Source organism: Salmo salar, chromosome ssa11 (assembly GCF_905237065.1).
Source record: "Salmo salar chromosome ssa11, Ssal_v3.1, whole genome shotgun sequence".
Lineage (NCBI taxonomy): Eukaryota > Metazoa > Chordata > Actinopteri > Salmoniformes > Salmonidae > Salmo > Salmo salar.
This window is the reverse complement of record NC_059452.1, coordinates 15,293,421-15,318,912: the sequence shown is the minus strand read 5'-3', so window position 1 is coordinate 15,318,912 and position 25,492 is coordinate 15,293,421. Positions and strand designations below refer to the sequence as shown.

The window sequence follows — 25,492 nt, the reverse complement described above, 5'->3', positions numbered from 1 at the left end:
TTCTGGCTAACATCCCTGTTGTGCTCATACAGGGGTTAGGTTTTATGATATGGCCAAGTTGATGAGAAGAAATACAAGTACAACAGGATATAGGAGTTGACCTAAAGATGCAAAAGGTCAGAGGTGAGAGTTCAAGCCTCCCCCTCCAGACAGTAAGCAGGGGCAGCTCAGGACAAAGGTGTTCTTTTCGCATGTTTGGCTATTTGAAGTGAATATACTAACACCATCTTTCAACACAAATCCCTACTAGATGTGAGGCATTTCAACATCAACAGGAGAAAGCCAAACACTGGACTTTGTTCATGAGGAGTGGTGCACACATGTGCATGAGAAGGCAAGTCATACTTCTGACACGTTTGAGAACCTGGCCAGTGTGGATTTCAACTACAGTCTGTAGACTCTTGAGTGCAGCTTTGAAGCCCAACGCCCAGGGTTTGAGATCCAAGAATCTCCTTGGAGTTGGGAGAGCAGTCACGGCCAATCCTAGGACCTAGCCTCAACAACAGACAATGGCTGCCAGAGCTGCTCTGCTACAAACATAGCATACTGTGTCCAGATAACTGCCTGAGGGAACACACACACAACAACAACTGCTAACACTCAGACCCACGATCTCACACACAAAACAATTCCACATGCCATAGAGCCATAGCTATTTAATGAGTATATTTCCGGAGATTAGTCCACAACATGTTGCAATGGTGATAGGGCTGAAAACACTGGCTGTGTCTGCAGGAGCGAAGGGAGAAAAAAAATACTGGACGCAATGGTGTATACACATGCTATTCTGAAGCCCAAAGCTCAAAGCAAAGACTGGAAAATGTGTAAGAGAGCCGAGCTACTGAGAGAGACAGAGCGAAGGGAGGAGAGTAAGAGGTCAGCCCCTTTTGAGCTTTAGTAATATGGCTGGGGGAGGGTAAAGTGAGTGGAGCTCTAAAAACAACTGGCTGGACTGTGTTGCTTCAGCCCGGGCTGCCACTGCGTGTCTGCGGCCTGGCCCGTGGCTTGTGCGAACATGCAGGCCTATGTGGGGCACCAGTGCATTGTGGGATTACGGAGGAGACGGGTGGTCTAATGGTCGCCTGAGGGCAGGCACAGCCATCCTCTATCGTGCCTCTTTTCTGTTATCCCCCCCCTCTATTCCGCTCCCCAGAGCATCGGATTACAGGAAGCGCCACCATTTTCACAATCTGGTCAGCTCCATTTATCTGGGAAATCTGGACAATGAGGCAGACCCCTCCATCCCCCCCTTTCTCTCCATGTGTCCCTGGGATACAGAGCACCTCTCCAGTCCTCTCTGGCTGCCCTATCAGAGAACACATCTGACTGAGCTGACAGCAGCCTGGGACTGGGACACTAGCTCCGACCTTTATGTCTGAATACTGAACATGCATCACAGAGCAGACACGGACACATGGGGACAGGGAGAGTCTGCACTGTTCACCTACAGAGCAGCATGCACACAGACAGCATTTCCCTCGGCTCCATTTTCTTGTAGGCAGGGCACCAAGCTACTCAGTGTAGCATTGTTATTCAGCACTTGTTTGTGAAGTGCATTTTTTCAAATCTGCCCCAAAATACAAATATTACTAAATAGAATACAGGAATAATAGACCTACTGTTGTGAATTATTCTTGAAAGCAATATGTTAACCAAGTTACCCAAATAGCTGGAGTGTTGGGTACCAGGGAAGAATATTACACATTTCAAGTAGTCTCTAAAACAGCAGGAGCGCTGTAAACCCAAACATAAGCTGAAAACAATGAGACTAAATGGCAATTGAGGTTTCAGTTATTTAGATCAGTTGTGTTTATTCCGTCAACGACTCGCTAGACCAAATCCATCCGGCATACCAGTCCACAACGACCTAGCAAAACCTACTTGAAGGTAACAGCGCTCACGGCTGCCCCAGTGGCCGGTTTACTTGTAATCTCCCGACGTCCTCAGACATGGATGGACGTCGAATACTGACTTGTATCACATGGGACCGGGCTGCAAAAACGAGTAGGCGTTGAAAGCAATTCAAAACATGATAAGTAAGAAGTATAGCAGGAGTGTGTGTCTGTGTGTGAGGAGTCAATTGTGTGTTGGCAGCCTGCTATTCTAGCAGCCTTAATTTATTTATTTATTTATATATATATATATTTTTATTTTTTATTTTATGCACACAGCGACGTTTTTTGGCTTCTATTTTTTATGCGGTGGGACCGCGGCATGGAACCAGTTGCCTTTGGGCTCGCACCGAATGTGCATCTAGCATTTGGGCACAGGTCTGTCTGACAAGTTTTGTCAGGATTATTCAGAAACTATTTCACACCTCGACTTTTTCCACATTTTGTTGTGTTACAGTCTGAATTTAAAATGGATTAAATTGATATTGTGTGTCACTGGCCTACACACAATACCCCATAACGTTAAAGTGGAATTCTTTGTAGAAATGTTTACAAATTCATTTAAAATGAAAAGCTGAAAATGTCTGAACAATAAGTATTCAATCCCATTGTCATGGCAAGTCTAAAGTTCAGGAGTAATACACATCTTAACATGTCACAGTGTTTAACATGATTTCTGAATGACTACCACATCTTTGTACCCCACACATACAGATAATTGCAAGGTCCCTCAGGTCGAGAAGTGAATGTGAAACACAGATTAAACCAAATCAAAATCTAATTTTATTTGACACATACACATGTTAGGCAGATGTTGCGGGTGTAGCAAAATGCTTGTGTTTCTAGCTCCTACAGTGCAGTAATATCTAACAAGTAATATTTATCAACACACACAAAGTAAAGGAATTAAGAACATATAAATATTTGGGCGAGCAATGTCAGAGGGGCTTAGACTAAAATACAGTAGAATAGGACAGAACAGTATATACAAGAGGCCGACCGATTAATCGGAATGGCCGATTAATTAGGGCCGATTTCAAGTTTTCATAACAAATCGGTAATCGGTATTTTTGGACACCGATTTTTATTTTTAACACATTTATTTAACTAGGCAAGTCAGTTAAGAACACATTCTTATTTTCAACGATGGCCTAAGAACGGTGGGTTAACTGCCTTGTTCAGGGGCAGAACGACAGATTTTTACCTTGTTAGCTCAGGGATTCGTTTTTGCAACCTTCCGGTTACTAGTCCAACACTCTAACCACCTGCCTTACATTGCACTCCACGAGGAGCCTGCGTGGCAGGCTGACTACCTGTTACGCGAGAGCAGCAAGAAGCCAAGGTAAGTTGCTAGCTAGCATTAAACTCATCTTATAAAAAAAAATCAAATCTTAACATAATCACAAGTTAACTACACATGGTTCATGATATTACTAGTTCATCTAGCGTGTCCAGAGTTGCATATAATCGATGCGGTGCCTGTTCATTTCTCATCGAATCACAGCCTACTTCGCCAAACGGGTGATGATTTAGCACCGTCGTTGCACCAAACCTAACCATAAACATCGATGCCTTTCTTTAAAATCAATACACAAGTATATATTTTCAAACCTGCATATTAAGTTAATATTGCCTGCTAACATGAATTTTTGCGTTCCGTGCAAGCAGTCAGGGTATATGCAGCAGTTTGGGCCGCCTGGCTCGTTGCGAACTGTGTGAAGTCCATTTATTCCTAACAAAGGCCGTAATTAATTTGCCAGAATTGTACATAATTATGACATAACATTGAAGGTTGTACAATGTAACAGCAATATTTAGACTTAGGGATGCCACCCGTTAGATAAAATACAGAACGGTTCCGTATTTCACTGAAAGAATAAACGTTTTGTTTTCGAAATGATAGTTTCCGGATTAGACCATATCAATGACCAAAGGCTCGTATTTCTGTGTGTTATTATGTTATAATTAAGTCTATGATTTGATATTTGATAGCGCAGTCTGACTGAGCAATGGTAGGCAGCAGCAGGCTCGTAAGCATTCATTCAAACAGCACTTTCGTACGTTTGCCAGCAGCTCTTCGCTGTGCTTCAAGCATTGAGCTATTTATGACTTCAAGCCTATCAACTCCCGAGATTAGGCTGGTGTAACCGATGTGAAATGGCTAGCTAGTTAGCGGGGTGCGCACTAATAGCGTTTCAATCGGTGACGTCACTCGCTCTGAGACTTGGAGTAGTTGTTCCCCTTGCTCTGCAAGGGCCGCGGCTTTTGTGGAGCGATGAGTAACGATGCTTCGAGGGTGGCTGTTGTCGATGTGTTCCTGGTTCGAGTCCAGGTAGGGGCGAGGAGAGGGACGGAAGCTATAATGTTACACTGGCAATACTAAAGTGGCTATAAGAACATCCAATAGTCAAAGGTATATGAAATACAAATGGTATAGAGAGAAATAGTCCTATAATTCCTATAATAACTACAACCTAAAACTTCTTACCTGGGAATATTGAAGACTCATGTTAAAAGGAACCACCAGCTTTCATATGTTCTCATGTTCTGAGCAAGGAACTTAAAACGTTAGCTTTTTTACATGGCACATATTGCACTTTTACTTTCTTCTCCAACACTGTTTTTGCATTATTTAAACCAAATTGAACATGTTTCATTATTTATTTCAGGCTAAATTGATTTTATTGAATATTATTATATTTAATATTAAGGTAAAAGAAAAGTGTTTATTCAGTATTGTTGTAATTGTCATTATTACAAAATAAATAAATAAAATAAAAATTGGCCGATTAATCGTTATCTGCTTTTTTTTGGTCCTCCAATAAATCGTTATCGGCGTTGAAAAATCATTATTGGTCGACCTCTAGTATATACATATGATATAATGCAAAATATGTAAACGTTATTTGTGACTAGTGTTCCAATTATTAAAAATGGCTAGTGATTTCAAGTCTATGTATATAGTGCAGCAGCCTCTAATGTGCTAGTGATGGCTATTTAACAGTCTGATGGCCTTGAGATAGAAAAACAGCTTCTGTCTCTTGGTCCCCGCTTTGAAGCATAAAGACCAGGGGAGATTTTCAATTCATTGCAAAGAAGGGCACCTATTGGTAGATGGGTAAAAATAATAAAAGCAGACATTGAATATCTCTTTGAGCATGGTGAATGTATTCATTACACTTTGAATGGTGTATCAATACACTCAGTCACTACAAAGATTCAGGCGTCCTTCCTAAATCAGTTGCCGTAAAGGAAACCGCTCAGGGATTTCACCATGAGGCCAATGGTGACTCAAAAACTGTTAGATTTTAATGGCTGTGATAGGAGAAAACTGAGGATGGACCATCAACATTGTAGTTACTCCACAATAGTAACCTAAATGACAGAGTTTGCAATAAGACACTAATGTAGAACTGCAAAACATGTGGCAAAGAAATTAACGTTATGTCCTGAATACAAAGCATTATGTTTGGGGCAAATCCAGCACACCACTTAGTACCACTCTTCATATTTTCAAGAATGGTGGTGGCTGCATCATGTCATGAGTATGCTGGTCATCGGCAAGGGAGTTTAAGATAAAACATTTAAAAAATGATGGAATAGAGCTATGCACAAACAAAATCCGAGAAAACCAGACTGAACTATGTCTCCAACAGACACTGGGAGACAAAAATGACCCTTTCAGCAGGACAATAACCTAAAACACATGGCCAAATATACACTGCTTGTTCCCGTGTGGCCTAACTACAGTTTTGACTAAAATCTATTGCAAGAATTGAAAATGGCTGTCTAGCTATGAACAACAACCAACATGAATGTTGTTTATAATAATGTGCAAATGTTCTACAGTCCAGGTGTGCAAAGCTCTTAGAGACTTACTTAGAAAAACTCACAGCTGTAAATCACTGCTAAAGGTGATAACATGTATTGACTAAAGGTGTGAATACTTAGGTAAATGTGATATTTCTGTATTTAATTTAAAATAAATTGAGCAAAAAAAATCTAAAAGCATGTTTTCACTTTGTCATTATTTAAACAAACAAAAACATTTAACTAGGCAAGTCAGTTAAGAACATATTCTTATTCACAATGACGGCCTGCCCCAGCCAAACCCAGACAACGCTGGGCCAATTGTGTGCCACCCTATGGGACTCCCAATCACGGCCGGATGTGATTCAGCCTGGATTCGAACCAGGAACTGTAGTGACGCTGCGCCACACGGAAGCCCATTATGGGGTAGTGTGTCATTTATTTATTTAATCCATTCTGAATTCAGGCTGTAAAAAAAAAAAAGTGGAATAAGTCAAGGGGTATGAATACTTTCTTCAGGCGCTGTACATGCAAAAATCGGTGCCCACTCGGCCTAACAAATTACACTTAGAGATGCTAAGTACTCTCGGCCAGCATGCTATTGGTGCGTCTGAGCCCTTACAGAATGCCTTATTTATGGAGTTCATATGCAGGGTGCAAACCTTCATATAAACTCAAAATACACACAAAATGTCTAAAGTGCCTAATGTAACAAAGCATCTTCACCAAAATAACTGGTAAAACATGTTGCCTAAACTAACATTGCTAAATACTGTAAAAACTTACGTGAACGCATTCACAAAAGCATAGCCTCCATCTACCCTCTTTGACGAGACACAGGCACTTACTATTGAGACGGGTCGCATTAGAGTTCAGAAATCAGCATTTTCAAAAAGCAGACTGTCAAAAAAAGTGTTTTAAACCGTTTCAACTTGCGTTTTATATTGAAAGTCAGTGGGTTTTTTTGCTGACCAGGGGCGTGCACCTATAGTTTTCTACAGAAAATACATTAGTGCAGCACATTCAGAAAATAGCTTCATTTTCATCAGATAATAACAGAAGTGCAACGCTACTTGGCCAGCAGCCACACAAGTTAATGAGTATACATTGAAACATCAAGGTCTTTTTTTTCAAAAACTATGCATGGTCATCATATTTCTAAATGTTTATCATAGAAAGAATGTAGTCAGTTACATTTCCTAATGTTGTGCTTAAAGTTAATCTTGCATTTTACCAGAGAAAAGTAGGCTACACTGAGAAAAGTACAGGAGAAAAGGTAGCTACACATCAGTTAGAGTGCTGTCTGTTGATAGAATGCCCATTCCTGAATTCTCATCTGAGGGGAGAAGTGCAACTGAAGTATGAAATTAGTCTGATGCCGAGAAGAAATTACAATAAGAAGCATTTTACATCTGCGTTTACAAAACATGTTATTGCATGTTATTTTCCACCTTATCCAATATCTCACCCTGTCCGCCTCTCAAAGTCCCCACAATAACTTACAGCTCTAAACAACAGCAGCTCAATATGACAGACACCAGAGTCCAGTGGCAGCCTGATCTATTTCGAGCATCAAGTATCAGCAGCACACTTATTTTAATATCTTACTGAGGCAAATTAGACTCAGCCATCCTATCTGTTCTCTACATTGGAGAGGAACCTGACACTGCCACCTGAGAGAGGGGGGAGTAGAGGGATGTGTGCTGCGTGTGAGAGAGACCTGCACACTGCCCTTCTTCAAAAACATCTACATTATTGATCGGGCTGGCTTCTGCAGGGACCATGCTAAACCTCCTCAGCTCCAGAGAAGCAGTCAGCCAGGCAGAGGCAGGCAAGCAGGCAGGGGGACTGAGAACAGAGCCAGGCAGGCAGCACCACAGGCCCTTTCACACTGCGAGAACACAACACCACAGGCACAAACACACCTTGCTGTTTGCACTGATGTGCACATCCATGTACATGTTTTGTATTCTAAAGATTGCAGTGAAATGGGAAATTACCTCAAATTTACTGATTATTCTTGAACAATAACATATAGCCTATCGGCCTTTGATAGGTTCTTAGCAGAATAGAAAATGTTCAACAAGGTACTTAGGCTACACACTGAAATAGGGCCAAGTTTTAGTCCTGAACATGATAATGATGACAGCTTGACTACTGCAACAACAAAAAAAGCTATTAGCATATGGAAAAGATAAGCTTGTGCCTTCAACTAGGCCCCCATAACAGGCATTCCCGCTAAATGACCATTGCACTTCGACCACAGTTCAGACATATGGATTTCTATCCTGGAATCCAATTCAACACGATTTTGAGCCTCCCCAAAACAAGCGATTCCATTAAAATGCAAATATCCATCTGAAGGGATGTGCATTATTACCCCCAGGTCCACATAGAGAAGGCTTCTAACATGACCAGAGTAGGTTAAGGATACAGGGTCCATCTGTCTAATACTATAGAAAGAATTATAGTCCTACGACTCATGGTAAGGAAGATAGATAGGTGGGACAACCACATTCCCTCTGCATTGTAACTAAGTCGCAGTGGATTTATTATTTTTTTTACCTTTATTTAACGAGGCAAGTCAGTAAAGAACAAATTCTTATTTATAATGACGGCCTGCCGGGGAACAGTGGGTTAACTGCCTTGTTCAGGGGGCAGAACGACAGATTTGAACTTTGTCAGCTTGGGGATTCGATCCAGCAACCTTTCGGTTACTGGCCCAACGCTCTAACCACTAGGCTCCCTGCCGCCCCAAGAGCGTCTGCTAAATGACTAGAATATAAACGTAAACAGGATGAGGAACAATTATGAAAGGAAGATAGGCAGAGTGATACAGCCAGATAGTGAGAGGAAGATAATGGTAGAAAATAAAAAAAGGATGAAATTAAGCGATTTTATCAAATGAAGGAAGGAAGAAAGGAAGGAAGAAAGGGAGGAGAGAGGGTTGAATTGGGAATCAGCACCACTCCTGCCACAGTTACCAGTGCTTGTTTGTTCAGCACAGCCACCATCCACACTGGCCTCACACACTCCATGGCAAAACACCCAACATTCTGCTGTTGTCAAGGTAACCGTTTCTCCGTATGGCGAAACCCACATTCCAAGTAATTCAAAACACTCACTGGCCCGAATCTAAAACGTGTGCTTAAACGTATGTGCTTTCTCCTGGAGAGAGTTTCTGCTCCCTTTTTAAAAGAAATAAGAAAACCCTTTACAGAATTCAAGAGGAAACGTGAGTATGATAAATGGAGTGAGTTTTGTGGACGAGGAGGTCGATAGGAAATCAAACCTCGCCTCAGGGGGGCAGACACATCCCTGGTCTCCTGTTGATACGGTCTTCTGAAATAACAGACAATAACACTGCCATTTCAAAATGGCCCCTATTTAAACCATAAAGACTTTCTAAATGTCAGGCAGACAGCAGACATGCACACACATCTTCACTACCATGGCTGAGTGCTTGTTTGTGACTGACTAGCTCACAGACACAATGGGAGGGGTTATGCGCCCCCCCCGGCCGTCTACCACATACGCATGCCCTAGTGCAACAGCAGAGGTGGATTGAGGGTCAGTCAGAGAACACACATTATCCCTCCCATCTTCAGCTCCCTAACCATCACATTTTAGAAGACCCAAAAATGGAGACTTCAGAACTGTCACCAAAACAAATCTAAACCAACCACAGTCTTTCCTAATCTAAAACACAGCAGCACATTTCACAGTACCAAATCCAACCCCATCTCATTCTACAGCTCATCATCGCCATCACCATGGTGATGTGTACATTGATATTACATCTACCCTCCTCTGCAGAAGCAAATCAGAGGCTGAATGCCAGGTTGTTAGAATGCCTGTGCAGATTTAGCCATGACATTTAAGACAAATTATTTTCAGATTTTACTGTATTATTCATTGGAGAGTAGCGGTGGAAAGGAAGTTAAACTACAAAGAGTACTTCTCCCATAGAATAATATTCCATGTCTTGACAGGATGTGTGGGTAGCTCTTTACATTAACAATTAAGGGGTTTTAATCCATTTGAACCCCAGGAAAGACAGTGAGAGGTCTATCAGAATAATTAACACTACTATTATTAACAATATTTCATCATTTGACATTGATATGCCCAGAGGAAACCAATAGGTAGAACACACCTGGTAAGAGACGTGTGGGAGAAAGCATTTTAAAATGTGCATTGTCCTCCACCCATCTCCAGCCCTCATGTCGGAGCTGTGATGGCCGCACTGAAATAGTGAAGTAAACATCTGACTGAGTCACAGCAGAAATGGAGGCAGGGAAGGGAACAGCAGTGTGTTTCTGTGGAGCAGCTCACTGCATAAGCAGCCTCACGCACTTAAGATTCTGAGACGAACAGGGCTGCAGAAGCCTTGGCTGGTGCACTGACACGGTCTTCCAATGCAGAGAGAGAAGGCAGCGAGAGAGATACAGAAAGAGTGGTGAGTAAAAATGGAATAGAGAACACGGAGGAGATTTACTGGAGGACGAGCCCTGAAGGATAAAGGAGTCAGCATGCTTCAAGTCGGCTGGAGCCTAGCCGAACTGGGCTTGCATTCTCCCTTAAAAGACCTTCAATTGAAAAACATCAATAGTACTGTTTCTCCAGATTGAGACGCCATAGCCAGTATAATTCTGACTATTTTGAGGAATTAATCTAACAAATCAAGAAATTTGGTCTTTAATTGAAGTTTTTGCCAGGGAGATCTTAGTCGCGCAATTTTTCATCTGACAATGGTGTTTGGTGCAGTATTTCTCAAGTTAAAACATTTGCATGAGGACGAGTTGTCTCTCATTGAATGACAACACACACTTCGTTAAAAACTCCCTACAGACTTCAGTTTCCCTCGAGAGAAAAATGTGTGCCCAAACGTCCGAAAACCTTATTGAAGTCCAAAACAAACAAAAACATAAAAATGGCATGGTAATATACAGTTGAAGTCGGAAGTTTACATACACTTAGGTTGGAGTCATTAAAACTAGTTTTTCAACCACTCCACAAATTTCTAATTAACAAACTATAGCTTTGGCAAGTCGGTTGGGACATCTACTTTGTGTATGACAAGTAATTTTTCCAACAATTGTTTACAGACAGATTATTTCACTGTATCACAATTCCAGTGGGTCAGAAGTTTACATACACTAAGTTGACTGTGCCTTTAAACAGCTTGGGAAATTCCCGAAAATTATGTCATGGCTTTAGAAGCTTCTGATAGGCTAAGCTAATTGACATAATTTGAGTCAATTGGAGGTGTACCTGTGGATGTATTTCAAGGCCTACTTTCAAACTCAGTGCCTCTTTGCTTGACATCATTGGAAAATCAAAAGAAATCAGCCAAGACCTCAGAAAATAAATTGTAGTGCTCTACAAGTCTGGTTCATCCTTGGGAGCAATTTCCAAATGCCTGAAGGTACCACGTTCATCTGTACAAACAATAGTACGCAAGTATAAACACCACAGGACTAGGCAGCAGTCATACCGCTCAGGAAGGAGACGCATTCTGTCTCCTAGAGATGAACATACTTTGGTGCGAAAAGTGCAAATCAATCCCAGAACAACAGCAAAAGACCCTGTGAAGATGCTGGAGGAAACAGGTACAAAGGTATCTAAATCCACAGTAAAACAAGTCCTATATTGACATAACCTGAAAGGCCGCTCAGCAAGGAAGAAGCCACTGCTCCAAAACTGCCATAAAAAGGCCAGACTACGGTTTGCAACTGCACATGGGGACAAAGATCGTACTTTTTGGAGAAATGTCCTCTGGTCTGATGAAACAAAAATAGAACTGTTTGGCCATAATGACCATCGTTATGTTTGGAGGAAAAAGGGGGAGGCTTGCAAGCCGAAGAACACCATCCCAACCATGAAGCACGGGGATGGCAGCATCATGTTGTGGGGGTGCTTTGCTGCAGGAGGGACTGGTGTACTTCACAAAATAGATGGCATCATGAGGGAGGAACAATTTGTGGATATATTGAAGCAACATCTCAAGACGTCAGTCAGGAAGTTAAAGCTTGGTCGCAAATGGGTTTTCCAAATGCACAATGACCCCAAGCATATTTCCAAAGTTGTGGCAAAATGGCTTAAGGACAACAAAGTCAAGGTATTGAAGTGGCCATCACAAAGCCCTGACCTCAAATCCTATAGAAAATTTGTGGGCAGAATTAAAATGCGTTTGCGAGCAAGGAGGCCGACAAACCTGACTCATTTACACCAGCTCTGTCAGGAGGAATGGGCCAAAATTCACCCAACTTATTGTGGGAAGGTTGTGGAAGGCTACCCGAAACGTTTGACCCAAGTTAAACAATTTAAAGGCAATACTACCAAATACTAATTGAGTGTATGTAAACTTCTGACCCACTGGGAATGTGATGAAAGAAATAAAAACTGAAATAAATCACTCTTAACTATTATTCTGACATTTCACATTCTTAAAATAAAGTGGTGATCCTAACTGACCTAAAACAGGGAATTTTTACTAGGATTAAATGTCAGGAATTGTGAAAACTGAGTTTAAGATGTATTTGGCTAAGGTATATGTAAACTTCCGACTTTAACTGTATGCAAACTCTTCTGAACTGTATCGGCTGGGAAGCATGCGGGCGCCTTAAGAGTGACATTAAGATGAGAAAGGAAAGTGACGTGAGGGAAACTGTGACAAGCTTCTCAGAAACCCAGAAGATGGCCTCAGTATGATAGGTTATAGCAGCAGCAATCAAAGACTCCCCTCACCCAAGTATACAGGAGCTGAGGTGGCCAATTACCCTAAACAGACACCAAAGTAAAAAGAAAATTGGGAAAAAAAGATTATTCCTCAAAGTCGAAGATTTCATTTTCTCACTGATGTAAGATCTGCTGCTAGAGAGCCGACCTGACTGTTTCAAGGACCATTTTGTTTGCCATTTCCTGTTCCCATGGCAGCAAAGGCAGAGGGGTTTCAATGATGGCCGAGTGAATCTGAAGATGGGAGGGAGGTGCAGGCAGCAGCACATGGCACATCATCCCCATACAGCCACCCTAAATAAATTCTGCATTATGACTGCCCATAGTCATCCACCCACTCACCAGCTCTCTCTCAGCCAGGCAGCACAACCACAACCAATCTAATCTGCTGCTACACCAGCCTACTTACAGGACATGGACATAAGTATTATGGTTGTTTAAGCACAGTCAACACTTCTCCCTCATCAAGGCAGTATTGGTTGTGTGGTGATGTGCTCTGAAGGGGATTTCCATTCCCATAGCTTTGAGAGACACGCCGTCTCTGGCCGGGGTCTCACTGTAACGGGAGCTGACCACCATGGCTATTGGCTAGCAGTGGGTGTCAGGTGTTTGTGTGGTGGGGAGGCATTTCAGAGGATCTCGGTCCTCTGTGTCACTTCCAATCCTCTCCCATCAGCCAGGAGCCAAACTACCAGCCGACCAACCCCCCCCACCCTCCCCTCTAACAGACACGGTCCCTGTGATTTCTCATTTTCTCATCGGAAACCTGTCTGCCCAGGAGAAGTGGATATGCATGAATAAAGGCTGGGCAGAAATTACTGCCAAATCCACAGAGGGGATGGGGAACATTTGTGTGGCAGTATGTGTGTACATGCATGTGTGTGGAAGTCTGTGTGTGTGGTCCCTACTGAAGGGTCTATTTAGTTCTGCTTCCCAAGTACCACCTGGAAGATGAAGCACTGAAAACATCAGATTGTAGCTACAGCCAACCACACAGCTGGGCTGTGTTCCTCTATGCAACCAGCCTTAACAGGGCTCAGAATAACACTATGAAGTGTTACCACACAAACACTCATTCACACACAGACATAGAATCACACAGGATTCTAACAGGCAGAGGCCACGCTTAAGGCCGTGGTGGTCACTCTCACTTCCCCACTAGAGCACTGATGGTGCTGGGCATGGGGCCTGGTGCCTGGTTGTGGGACAGATGCATCAACTTCCTGTTCTCACAGGCAGGGCTGGCGTGCAGCGCTGTCCAAACACCACAGCTAGGCTTGACAGGCTGTCATTAGAGAACTCAATAACCCTTCTTAACAACCCTCTCCAATATCATTCTGTGCTCATACCGCCTCGCTCTCCCTCTTTTAAGGGTACACACACACACATTCAGATTAATACACGTTTACGCTTGAATCGTATGTCAACATGATGTTCCTTTTTTAGAGGGAAATCAATTGTGACATCCCAAAATGACAGGAGAACAGCATGTCAACTGCCGAAGAAAAAAAAACCGCTTTAGCCAATATAGAATATTTTTAATGTTGCAGTCTTTTTCACACAGCAGTGTCAAATGAAAAGCGAAGAGCTCACAGCAGATAGCAGGCTGAGGCCTGAAGAGTAATAGGCCATTTCTTCACAATCTAAGTCCATATGTCATCAGCAGCACCATGACCCCTTCTTCTAAACCTTCCGCTGCCAGGAAACACACACACACACACATGCGCACACACGCGCACGCGCACGCACACGCACGCACTACACGGCTGCAGCATCCCAATGAGCACAGATGAATCCGAGGTTGGCGCATGTGTTTGCTAAAGAAATGCTTAAAGCGCACACTGCAGAGGCTTTGATCACCCAGATGAAGAGACTGATGTCTCTCCACCTCACATTCGAGGTGACGCATACCTGGCATTCTCTCACTGAAGGAGAAGTGAACTTTCACAGCCTTTCAGTCATTATAGAGCATTTACATGGTGCAGAGACACCGTAGGAAACCTATGACTTGGCAAACCAAGCTTTGCAGAAACAGTGGGGAGGGAAAAACGCTAGTACCGCATAGCCACTCCCCCAAACACAGACACGCTAGTGTGTGTGTCACAGTGATTTACTCAATGAAGGAAATGAGGCAAACAGTTAGCTCCAACGCCCTTCACTTCCGGTGAACAGCGCTTCCTGAAGAACTCGAGCTATGCATAGGTAGAGTGCCTTGCCAACTGCAGAGACACTAGCTAGTTAAACCATCCTGAGCAGAAAATGTGTTTGCAGTGATGTGACTCCAAGTATCGATTTGTGAAGTTGAAAAAGCGGGGGGGGGGGGGGTAGCTTTAGTCGGCTGTACCTGCATCAAAAGTGCAGTATTTCACCCTATAGCTTGTTCTCAATCTTGAAAAAAATAGCCAACATGTTTTCATTACTTATTTCCATGACTGATCAAAACTCATTTTCTCATTCTCTCTCGTGTCTATGCAGCAGACATACACTACTGGTCAAAAGTTTCAGAACACCTACTCATTCAAGGGTTTTTCGTTATTTTAAAATGTTTTATATTGTAAAATTATAGTGAAGACATCAAAACTATGAAATAACACATATAGAATCATGTAGTAACCAAAAAAGTGTGAAACAAAACAAAATGTATTTTACATTTGAGATTCTACAAAGTAGCCACCCTTTTCCTTGATGACTGCCAAGAGTGTACAAAGCTTTCTCTCAAGCAGCTTCATGAGGTAGTCACCTGAAATGCATTTCAATTAACTTAAAAGTTCATTCGTAGAATTTCTTTCCTTCTTAATGCATTTGAGACAATCAGTTGTGCTGTGACAAGGTAGGGGGGTAAACAGAAGATAACTCTAATGAACTACCAAATAGGGCTACCAACCTCAGAAATTGCAGCCCAAATAAATGCTTCACAGAGTTCAAGTACCAGACATCAACATCAACTGTTCAGAGGAGACTGCGTGAAATCAGGCCTTCATTGTCAAATTGCTACAAAGAAACCACTACTAAAGGACACCAATAAGAAGAGACTTTCTTGGGACAAGAAACATGAAAAATGGACATTAGGCTGGTGGAAATTTGTCCTTTGGTCTGGAGTCCAAATTGGAGATTTTTGGTTCCAGCTGCCATGTCTTTGTGAGACGCGGTGTTGGTGAACGGATGATCTCCGCATGTGTATTTCCCACTGTGAAGCATGGAGGAGGAGGTGTGATGGTGTGGGGGTGTTTTGCTGGTGACCCTGTTTGTAATAGAATTCAAGGCACACTTAACCAGCATGGCTGCCACAGCATTCTGCCGCAACAAGCCATCCCATCTGGTTTTGGCTTAGTGGGACTATCATTTGTTTTTCAACAGGACAATGACCCAACACACCTCCAGGGTGTGTAAAGGCTATTTGACCAAGAAGGAGAGTGATGGAGTGCTGCATCAGATGACCTGGCCTCCACAACCCCCCAACCTCAACCAAATTGAGATGGTTTGGGCTGAATCGGACATCGGAGTGAAAGAAAAGCAGTATTCAAGTGCTCAGCATATGTGGGAACTCCTTTAAGACTGTTAGAAAAGCATTCCAGGTTAAGCTGGTTGAGAGAATGCCAAGAGTGTGCAAAGCAGTCATCAAGGCAAAGGGTGGCTATATGAAGAATCTCTAATATAAAATATATTTTGATATGTTTTACACTTTTTTGGTTAGTACATGATTCCATAGTTTTGATGTCTTCACTATTAGTCCACAATATAGAAAACAGTGAAAAAGAAAAACCCTTGAATAAGGTGTTCAAATCGCAATAACAATCCCAGAATCAAAATACATATAGAATCATGAGAATCGCAATATCTTATTGTGAGGTCCCTGGCAATTCTCAGCCCTCGTTGTTGGTGTGGGTGTATGTGTGGTTCAGGAGGGTGTATGTTTAGCTAGCATGACTGTGCATGACATGGCCACACCTGGCTGTCCTGGGGCCAGCCAGGAATGCAGATAAGCATGACTGACAGAGAGTAGAGAGAGGGGGAGCAGCAGGCATCGACCCTGTGAAGTTTCTCAGTGGGTGGCTGGTCTGGGCTCTTACTGCACTTTCAAGTGCTCCAAAAATAACCCTGTTACGCACAATTGAATAATTAATTATGTGAAACATTCATAATAGAATGGACTTAAATAGACAGCAATAGCCTTAAAAAAGATGTCAATGTGGGCCCTGCAACTGGAACGGTTCTCTAAAAGTGCACTGAAAGTGCCACCTGAAATTTCCGGTTTTCAATTTCACACCATCGGACTATCCAAGATTTTCAAAATCTCCTGTGGTACGTTCAAAACAAGACATCATTCCAAGAAATTAGCATGGAATTTCAAACCTAAGGCAGAGTACAGGCATGTTAGGCTTTCTACATGGAAAATAACAGCTGTGCCATAATTGTAGGTGAAAAATAACCCCTTGCATACATAATTAGCAAGTAATAAATTGTTCTGTCCTACATACTCCAGCAAGATAAGGCTGGCGTGTTTCTATAAAAAAGCAACACTACCGAGTGAAGTCTGACACACGTAGGACAAATAATGAAAGTAGGCCTACATTTGGCAGTAGGAGCATTAGTGTCCAAACACATGCATGACTAACATTCTTAAGTTTGGAACTACCAAGACGCTTCCTAGAGCTGACCGTCTGGCCAAACGGAGCAATCGGAGGAGAAGGGTCTTGTTCAGGGAGGTGGCCAAGAACCCAACGGTCACTCTATGGCGATGGGAGAAGCTCGCTGAAAGACAACCATCTCTACAGCACTCCACCAATCAGGCCTTTATGGTAGAGTGGCCAAATGGAAGCCACTCCTCAGTAAATAGGCACGACAGCACGCTGGGAGACCTAAAGGACTCTCAGACCATAAGAAACAAGATTCTCTGGTCTGATGAAACCAAGATTGAACTCTTTGACCTAAATGCCAAGCGTCAAATCTGGAGGAAACCAGGCACTGCTCATCATCTGGCCAATACCATCCCTACAGTGAAGCATGGTGGTGGCAGCTTCAGGCTGTGGGGACGTTTTTCAGTGGCAGGGACTGGGAGACGTGTCCGTGCGCGGCCCAGCCAGAGCCCGGAAATCTCTGGAGTGACCTGAAAATAGCTGTGCAGCGACGCTCCCCATCAAACATGACAGAGCTTGAGAGGATCTGCAGAGAAGAAATGGGAGAAACTCCCCAAATACAGGTGTGCCAAACTTGTAGTGTCACACCCAAGAAGACTCGAGGCTGTAATCACTGCCAAAGGTGCTTCAAGAAAGTACTGAGTAAAGGGTCTGAAAGCTGTCATCAAGGCAAGTGTGATATGTTTTTAATTTGAATATATATGCAAAAATGTCTACAAAACTGTTTTTGCTTTGTCATTATGGGGTATTGTGTGTAGATTGATGAGGAAATGTGTTTTTTTTAAATCAATTTTAGAATAAGGCTGTAATGTAACAAAATGTGGAAAAGGTCAAGGGGTCTGAATACTTTCCGAATGCACTTTATGAGACACTTTAGGAAAAACAGGTGTATCAGCCAGCACCTTAGCCAGCAGGTGTTGACTATCTATAGACTCAAACACCACTAACTGGTTTGAAGGGCAGTTGGCTTGGCTGCAAGAGGAAATAGTATTTGGGTGCAAAACAAACTGAAGCATGCTTTAACCTTAGTAGGAAATATGCAAGGCAATCTCAACAGTCAGGTGAAGGTGCCCACATGGCAAGTAGGACAAACATAAACCTGTCCAAACAAACAGCTCAGCACATGTAGAAAAACACCAACCCAACCAACCCAACACAGGCAAACCCACCCCCCACCAGACAGAGCCTCTAAATCAGTGTTACACTTCACAAAAGGAGCTCAAAGCAATCCTGGAAAGCTAGCTATATGAACCTAGTCATATGACACACTGGCCTCATTTGTCTGAAACACAGTTGTCTATCAAACCCTAATGAGTAACAGAAAGTTCCTGTGTGCAGGCTTAGGTTTAACATCCAAGATCACAGTGTGACACCCATTAGAACTGGGAAGGACTGAATGCAATGCATAATAACAACCAGAGTATAGGCTAGTGGAAACAAGCCAGAGAATATGGTGGAAACAACGTGATAAAAGAATCATACCAAAATGTGTGGTTAAAATACATTGGCAATGTGCAAAGCAAACAAAAACTTCAGCTGCTAATTGTTGTAAAGAGATTGACCAACAAACTCACTCCACAAATCAAAGCTTGGTTGTATATATATTTTTTGTTATAGGGGAGTGGTGAAAATGTCCTTGGTGATCAAAGGAGGGTGCTTAGGGCCTTTGTGTGATGTATATGGCACCATGGCTGGTGAAAACAAAGTGTCATAGCCCAGTGGTGGACGTCCTCTTTGGTCTTTGGTTAGGTCTGCTTTTCTGTCACGCACTGCCCCACGTCCCCCTCCCCCTTCCTGTCGCTGCATTTCAATGTAAATGGACCGATTGAATGGCTGCAGCTGCCCCATCAAAAGGGCAGCAGAGCTGAAGGCCCCAGTGATTGAGATTCAGCCAGGCCACACTCCCCCACCCACCCCATCACCACAAGGACAGGGGAGATACAAGCCCACAACAACCCACAGGAAACTCAACTGGCTACTGCTCTAATTCTCTGGCACAACTCTAGCCAGTAGCTTAAACCCATTTCTAAAATGGCAGTCCTCCTCCCAAGCATGTTTTTTGTGATCGAGAGGCATTTCAAACGCTGGATAAAACCCTGCTCACTTAGAACTTGAGCAGCTGAGAGGGAGAGGGAAAAAAAAGAGAGTATGAAACATTTAAGAGTGAGGAGGAGTGATTGAGGCAAGGCAAGCGTTTCCATGTGAGCTGAGCTTGGTCTCTCTCCACCCAGACAGGACAGAGCAGCAGAGGACACGTCAGAGCTCTCCTCTTTCAGGGGCTCACAGGCAGCGACTGAAGAACTGGCCGGCCAGGCCAACTACCAAAGGACATTCTCAGTGCCACGTATGGATAATAAATCACGCAGTGTTCAGCACATCCGATCAAAACACCAACTGTTGTCTTCAGCTTTACACCCCCCCCCGTGATATTTCCCAGCTCACATCTGCCCACGATAGCAAAGCTGAAGCCTCCCCCACACTCGATACAGTAACAGCTCTCTCACACGCAAACAACTTATTCAACATAAAGTTCTGGACCTTTTGGGAGGAAATACACAAAAGTACAAACAAGGAAGCAAAAGCCCATCATTGAAGCGTTTGCTTCATGACAATGTTTGGGAAACAATAACACTGCGGGCCTCTCACCTAAAAGCAATAACAAAATGTTCCACTTCAAGTGTGCCCTTATCAAAAGATCAAAAACAAAACTGTTAAAAGTTGTTTTAAAAATGCAGCAAACAAGAGGATGCGAGACCCGTTCCCTTTGATCTATAAGAGTCAGGGAAGAAATATGATCAAAAGTGCTGCAGTGGAAGACGTGGGCAAAACCTGTGACCAGTAGATGAGGCGGACACAGGACTATCCAAACCCCAAATGAGGCTTCCCTGTCCGTGGAGCAGAGCAGGGAGAATGGAACACAGCCATGTTGTTATCTTTTGCGCACGCGTGCGTGCATGTGGAGGGAAGGGAAGCAATTTCAAAGGGGTTTAAATGGCATTTGACAGTCCAGAGAGATTGCGCTAGTTGGGCGAAGGCTATAAAAGATTTATACTGCAAAGAAAAAAAGTGAACACAAGAGAAGCAGGAGTAGACATCCTTGTTTACCGACAGACCAACACTCAGCACTGGGGGAGAGTTTGGTAGGAAGGAACCAGACCGTGTGAGGACTTTGAGCTGTATTCTCCCTGTGCCTACACACGATGGATTCTTCTTTCCCCATTTCAACTAGAAAAAGTAGGTTACCGCAACAACACGCACCCTACTGCTGCTTATGTCAGGCACTGTCATTACGGTGGATCCAGAATGTTGCATCAACAAAATGCAAAAGCGAATGCTAGCCCCATTCTATGGACACAGAAGCTTCTGGAACACTACTGCTCAATGTGGAACACAGGCTATACCCTAATGCTATCCACAGTACTGGTGGGGCCAGCTAAACGACTAGGTTTCTTATCAGCTCATAACACAAAACATTCCTTCCCACATTCTGGAACCAGAGTAAACAAAAATAAAAAAACATTGCGATTCAAGATCCAACACCTCGTCAGAGCTATGACTCAATCCAATGGAAACGGTTGCCTGGGTATAAACATTGGTAATCTTTAGGTGAGCAATCTCTAAGCCCTGCATGCCACAACAAGTGTGGGGGCAATGCAGCTACTGCACACTGACCTCAGGGCAAAAGCGTAGAGAGAGGATGTGGTGGGACGAACCACAGACAGTCGCAGTACAGGCGTTATGCTGCGTCTTTCCTGCACTGCAGGTTTAGATAGTCGCACAGAGCAGCAACGTAAACACAGTAGAGGGCTGCAAGATGGAGGATGCACAGACTTGCGGAAGCCCTGCCACTCTCCTCTACACAAGACATAACATGCCAAACCGAGCAAGGCCGTCCAATCCAGACTGCCAGAGAGGCATTGTGAAGGGACACTCAATATTCCCCACTGAGATTTATATTTCTGCCCTGTTATTAGCCTGCCTGAAAGTGCTGAAGGTGTCACGTTACACACTGTGTAGGCAGGAGAGGGCACAGAAGGACCATGTCAAATAGTGGCACTGCCATGACCACAAATAGGCTAAAACTCAGGAGACTTGGGCCAGGACACAACAGGAACCACAGTCTCTGAACCTGTGTAAAAGAGGCTCACTTAGACAGCTGAAGACAGGGCACACCGGATGGCACAGATTGGCTGCCTTGAACAGGAAATCCCAGCTCCCAACACAGCTCCTGACCTCACTGACCCAGGCAGGACACAATTTCCTGTCTCAGGCTTACACACTACAACAGGACACTGTGGTGAAAATCTCCTTCTAGGCCATAAAGTTCTACAAAACCTCACCCTAAAGCTGAAACTACCGTGGGAAGTGTACCAAGCGTATACATCGCGTAATATGTGTTGTACCAGGGTACTTATTGATTTAATACATCCAGAGGCAAGTCGTATTTACATCAAAAAATGAAGAGGCAAGAAGTTGCAAAATAACTACAGAAACTAAGACATGAAATTGGCGCTTCCAACGTCTTGACAAAGGTGGTGGGGGATTACATGCATTGCTGCGTCTGCAATGAATTTCAACGTGAACGCCCAACAAGCTGAAGAGCTCAGAGTATCTCTGTAAGAAAATACAGCCAGCAGCTCCACTGCAGTGTTTTCAACAGAACTGATACTGCACCAAAACGTTATCAACCACAGTCTACTCCAAGTACAGTAGTCGTCTGTTAGGATTCTTGCCCTTCTTTTCATGCTCTCCCACAACCAGAAGTCAAAGCCTTACTGTTGTGACTTCTTGTTGACTTCATTTGCATACCATTCCGCAGCCACTCAAATGATAGAGCCTGTCAAGCAATGGTATTGGGACTACTATAGGAATTAACTCAAAAACACTGCACACCTGTATTACTTTGATGACAACCATAATGATATTCTTGTTAGGACAGAGTAAATGACACATTTCACAGTAACTGTGTTAATACATTACAGCAAAATATTCTAATCAAATGACAAATCCTGGATCTATGGACCATGAGTCGACTAGAAAACAAACACAAACACATTGCCAAAACGAGGAGAAGTCAAGCAACTTTGGAGAGCATTAATGGTCAATTATTACGAGGCAAGTCTTAGCTAATCTCACCACTGCATTACACATCAACATAACCAAATATTTCATTCCATCTCGGTGTATTTTTCCAAAAAGAAATATGTAGATGAGTTTCATGAAATAACGTCACTGGCAGTGATGCATCATCCCTTGAACACATGGTGTTATTCTTTTTAAACAACAACATAGATCAATCGCCTGAAGAGAAGTGTAGGCTATTACATGGATGGCACTGAAGCGTTTCAAATACATTTCAGAGAATATCCCAACTACCTATGCAACGAAATATCTAGCTATAACATCAACAGGATCTGTAGGTCAACAAACTACTCGCAGGCTAGTATGCCACGGTTTTCGCCTAGATTAAGCCCTTACTTGTCATCTTGCAAGTTAAACGCGTACTGTTACGCAGTTAGAATGCTGGACTGGGGGAGGGGTCAGCTAGCTTCATAACACATTTCTTCGACTCGAGCATGAAGCCATGTTATCTAGTTAGCTAGACAGCTATGGCTAACGGCATAACAAGCTAGTATATCTAGTTCACTAACAAACACAGCTAGCTAGCCAACTAATGTTATTGCGTCTTACCTTCAACAGAATCTGAGTTACGTCGACAAGCTTATCCCAGATATTCCTGTCCGATGCTTGTTTTTCCCATTTGAGGCCCTCTGGTTCAGCAATCTGCCGTCCGTAGACATCCAAGAAATACTGCAACCATCTCAGTTGAAAATCAGACAACTTGAAGCTAACGTTAGCAAGCTACGCTAGTTAGCTAGCTAATATTTGTAGGCTAGTGCTAAGTAACGTTAGCTTGCTAATTCCTGTACACCAACAATCGACACATACAGCTTAAAATCTTCTCGAAAACGTCCTTGTACAATTTTATTTTGTGACCATGGTCTGAAATGAAGCTTTGTATGCCCAGTAATCAAAACTGGAGCCTTGAAAGGTCAATTTAAAGTAGCTAAAAACGATATTTTGTTTCGGCTTAATCTTCATTAACTACCCCTTACAAACTGTTTCCAGACGGGCTTTGGCTTCGATATGGGGCTGAAGGAAAGAGAAAGATGCCAAATGAAACACTGATTGTGATTGGCTCTTGAATGTGGGCGGGTACTATTTGTGCACCGATGAAACTGGCGCCATTATGGATCAAATCAATGTACTAAATCTACATTGACACAATAATCTGAAGGCGCGAACATGGTTGACCGAGTACTTCAGTTTCCATGTTTGGGGACACATCTCCATTATACAGATGGGAGAAAAGCAAAGGAAATGGAGTACGAAGGCTGGGTGCACTTGATTGACCTCGCCCAGCGTGATGGAGTAAGACACCTCTTATCGTATTATTATTCACGTGAACAAACATATTATTGCACACTTAAATCTTATCGTACTCCTACTCATGATGTCAGTTGAACCATAGCACCTTTACAGATAACTAGCAGCCTAGTATGACCCAAATGTCCTGATCACAGGTAGGACAGGTCTGAATAGCCTATTTCACTTCCAAAACACTTTTTCTCAGTGCAATCATCACTACATGATTTCTTAACAACAGTCTCAATGTCATGTTGTTGTTGTTGTTGATGATCTCTGCACACTTTCAAAGTCAGACAGGTTTGGGTTGTTTGGTAATGCATATCGATTGCACCGATAGAATAGCGACCTCTGCTGGGCGGCAACATGACATGCACGGAGATGTAAGAAGAGCTATCATTGGTTAAGAGAAAAAATAAATATCTTGAATCTGTTTTCTCATTGGCTTATATAAATGTTCGTCACGGTGATGGGGTGAGCCTTTATTTTGACTCTTTCAGAGCATAATTTGTTTTTAGGTCCTCTACAATATTAAATGGACATACACGTTGTACTGCATGCTTTTAGGAGTTATTTTTGTGACATGCTTTGTAAACAACAGGTGTGGACTAAAAGTGAAATGCTTGCTTACTAACGGGCCCTTCCCAACAATGCAAAGAGAAAGAAAATAGAAAAATAATAGTAAATAGTAATGTAAAACACATAATACAAATAATAATAGATACACAATAAGTTGATGTGCAGGGGTACGAGTTAATTGAGGTAGATATGTACATATAACTAGAAATAAAGTGACAGATAATAAACAATAGCAGCAGTGTATGTGATGAGTCAAAAAAACGTTTGTGCAAAAAGAGTAAATGCAGATAGTTGGGTAGTTATTTGGTTAACTATTTAACTAATCGGTACCGCTATTTGGTTACCAATTTAACTAATTGTTACCACTTGTTGTATGGTAGCAGAGAGAACAGTTTATGACTTGGCTGGAGTCTTTGACCATTTTTAGGGCCTTCCTCTGACACTGCATAGTATAGAGGTGCTGGATGACAGGGAGCTCGACTCCAGTGATGTACTGGGCCTCACGCACTACCCTCTGTAACACCTTGCGGTCGGATGTCAAGCAGTTGCCATACCAAGCAGTGATGCAGCCAGTCAAGATGCTCTCAATGGTGCAGCTGTGGAACTTTTTGAGGATCTGAGGGCCCATGCTAAATCTTTTCAGCCTCCTGAGGGGGAAGAGGCGTTGTCGTGACCTCTTCATGACTGTGTTGGTGTGTTCAGACCATGAAAGATCCTTAGTGATGTGGACACAGAGGAAGCTCTCAAACCGCTCCACTTCAGCCTTGTATTAGGCTACCACCGAGTATATCATTTTTGGTATTACCTTAGTCTACCAGGCTATCAGATTGTATCAGGTATTTCTTAGGCAGGGCAGCTTTTGCAATCACAATGTCATGCACCAACCTTTATGAACAAGAAAACAACAACAAACCTTTCCAAGCTGTTTCACCATGATTTTACTGCTATAAGTCAAATATAAACACAATGTATCCTCTGGTGGATACTTTTGTAACTACAGCAGATAAGTCCATATAGACTTTATTTAACATACACGAGAGGCAGATACAGTAAAATACAATGATTTATCAGCGCACATAGCCAATAATACGTTTATTTTTGTATTTTCTGACAGTTAGCATCTATTCTATGGGCCATTTTATTTCAATGAACGTGTTTGCTGGATGTAAAAATTCTGCGCAGGTAGAACGCTCATGAAGCAACGTCGTGACGTAATCAGACAAGGGTTCAGTAATAACTTTTCTATATATATATTTAATGACAATAAATGAGAGATTTTCCGCAAATTGAAAGTTATGTCTATCTCAGCGTGAATATATATAATCAAATCAGATATATACATTATCTTTGGTCAAACGAACTATAGCTCTTGGGGTTAAAGTTCGAAGTTCAGCAAATACTTTTTAA

At 42.7% G+C, this 25,492-nt stretch overlaps 1 protein-coding gene across 3 annotated transcripts in view; it reads right to left on the bottom strand.

The window, feature by feature from the left end:
• Positions 1 to 23,235, bottom strand: part of LOC106562161 (ankyrin repeat domain-containing protein 11) — a 150,524-nt gene extending 127,289 nt beyond the window's left edge. For all 3 annotated transcript variants that reach the window (XM_014126845.2, XM_014126847.2, XM_014126846.2), the window contains exon 1: positions 22,772 to 23,235. The gene's annotated coding sequence lies outside the window, so the exon portion shown is untranslated. The remainder of the gene's footprint in view (positions 1 to 22,771) is intronic.
• Between the last annotated feature and the right edge of the window lie 2,257 nt (positions 23,236 to 25,492).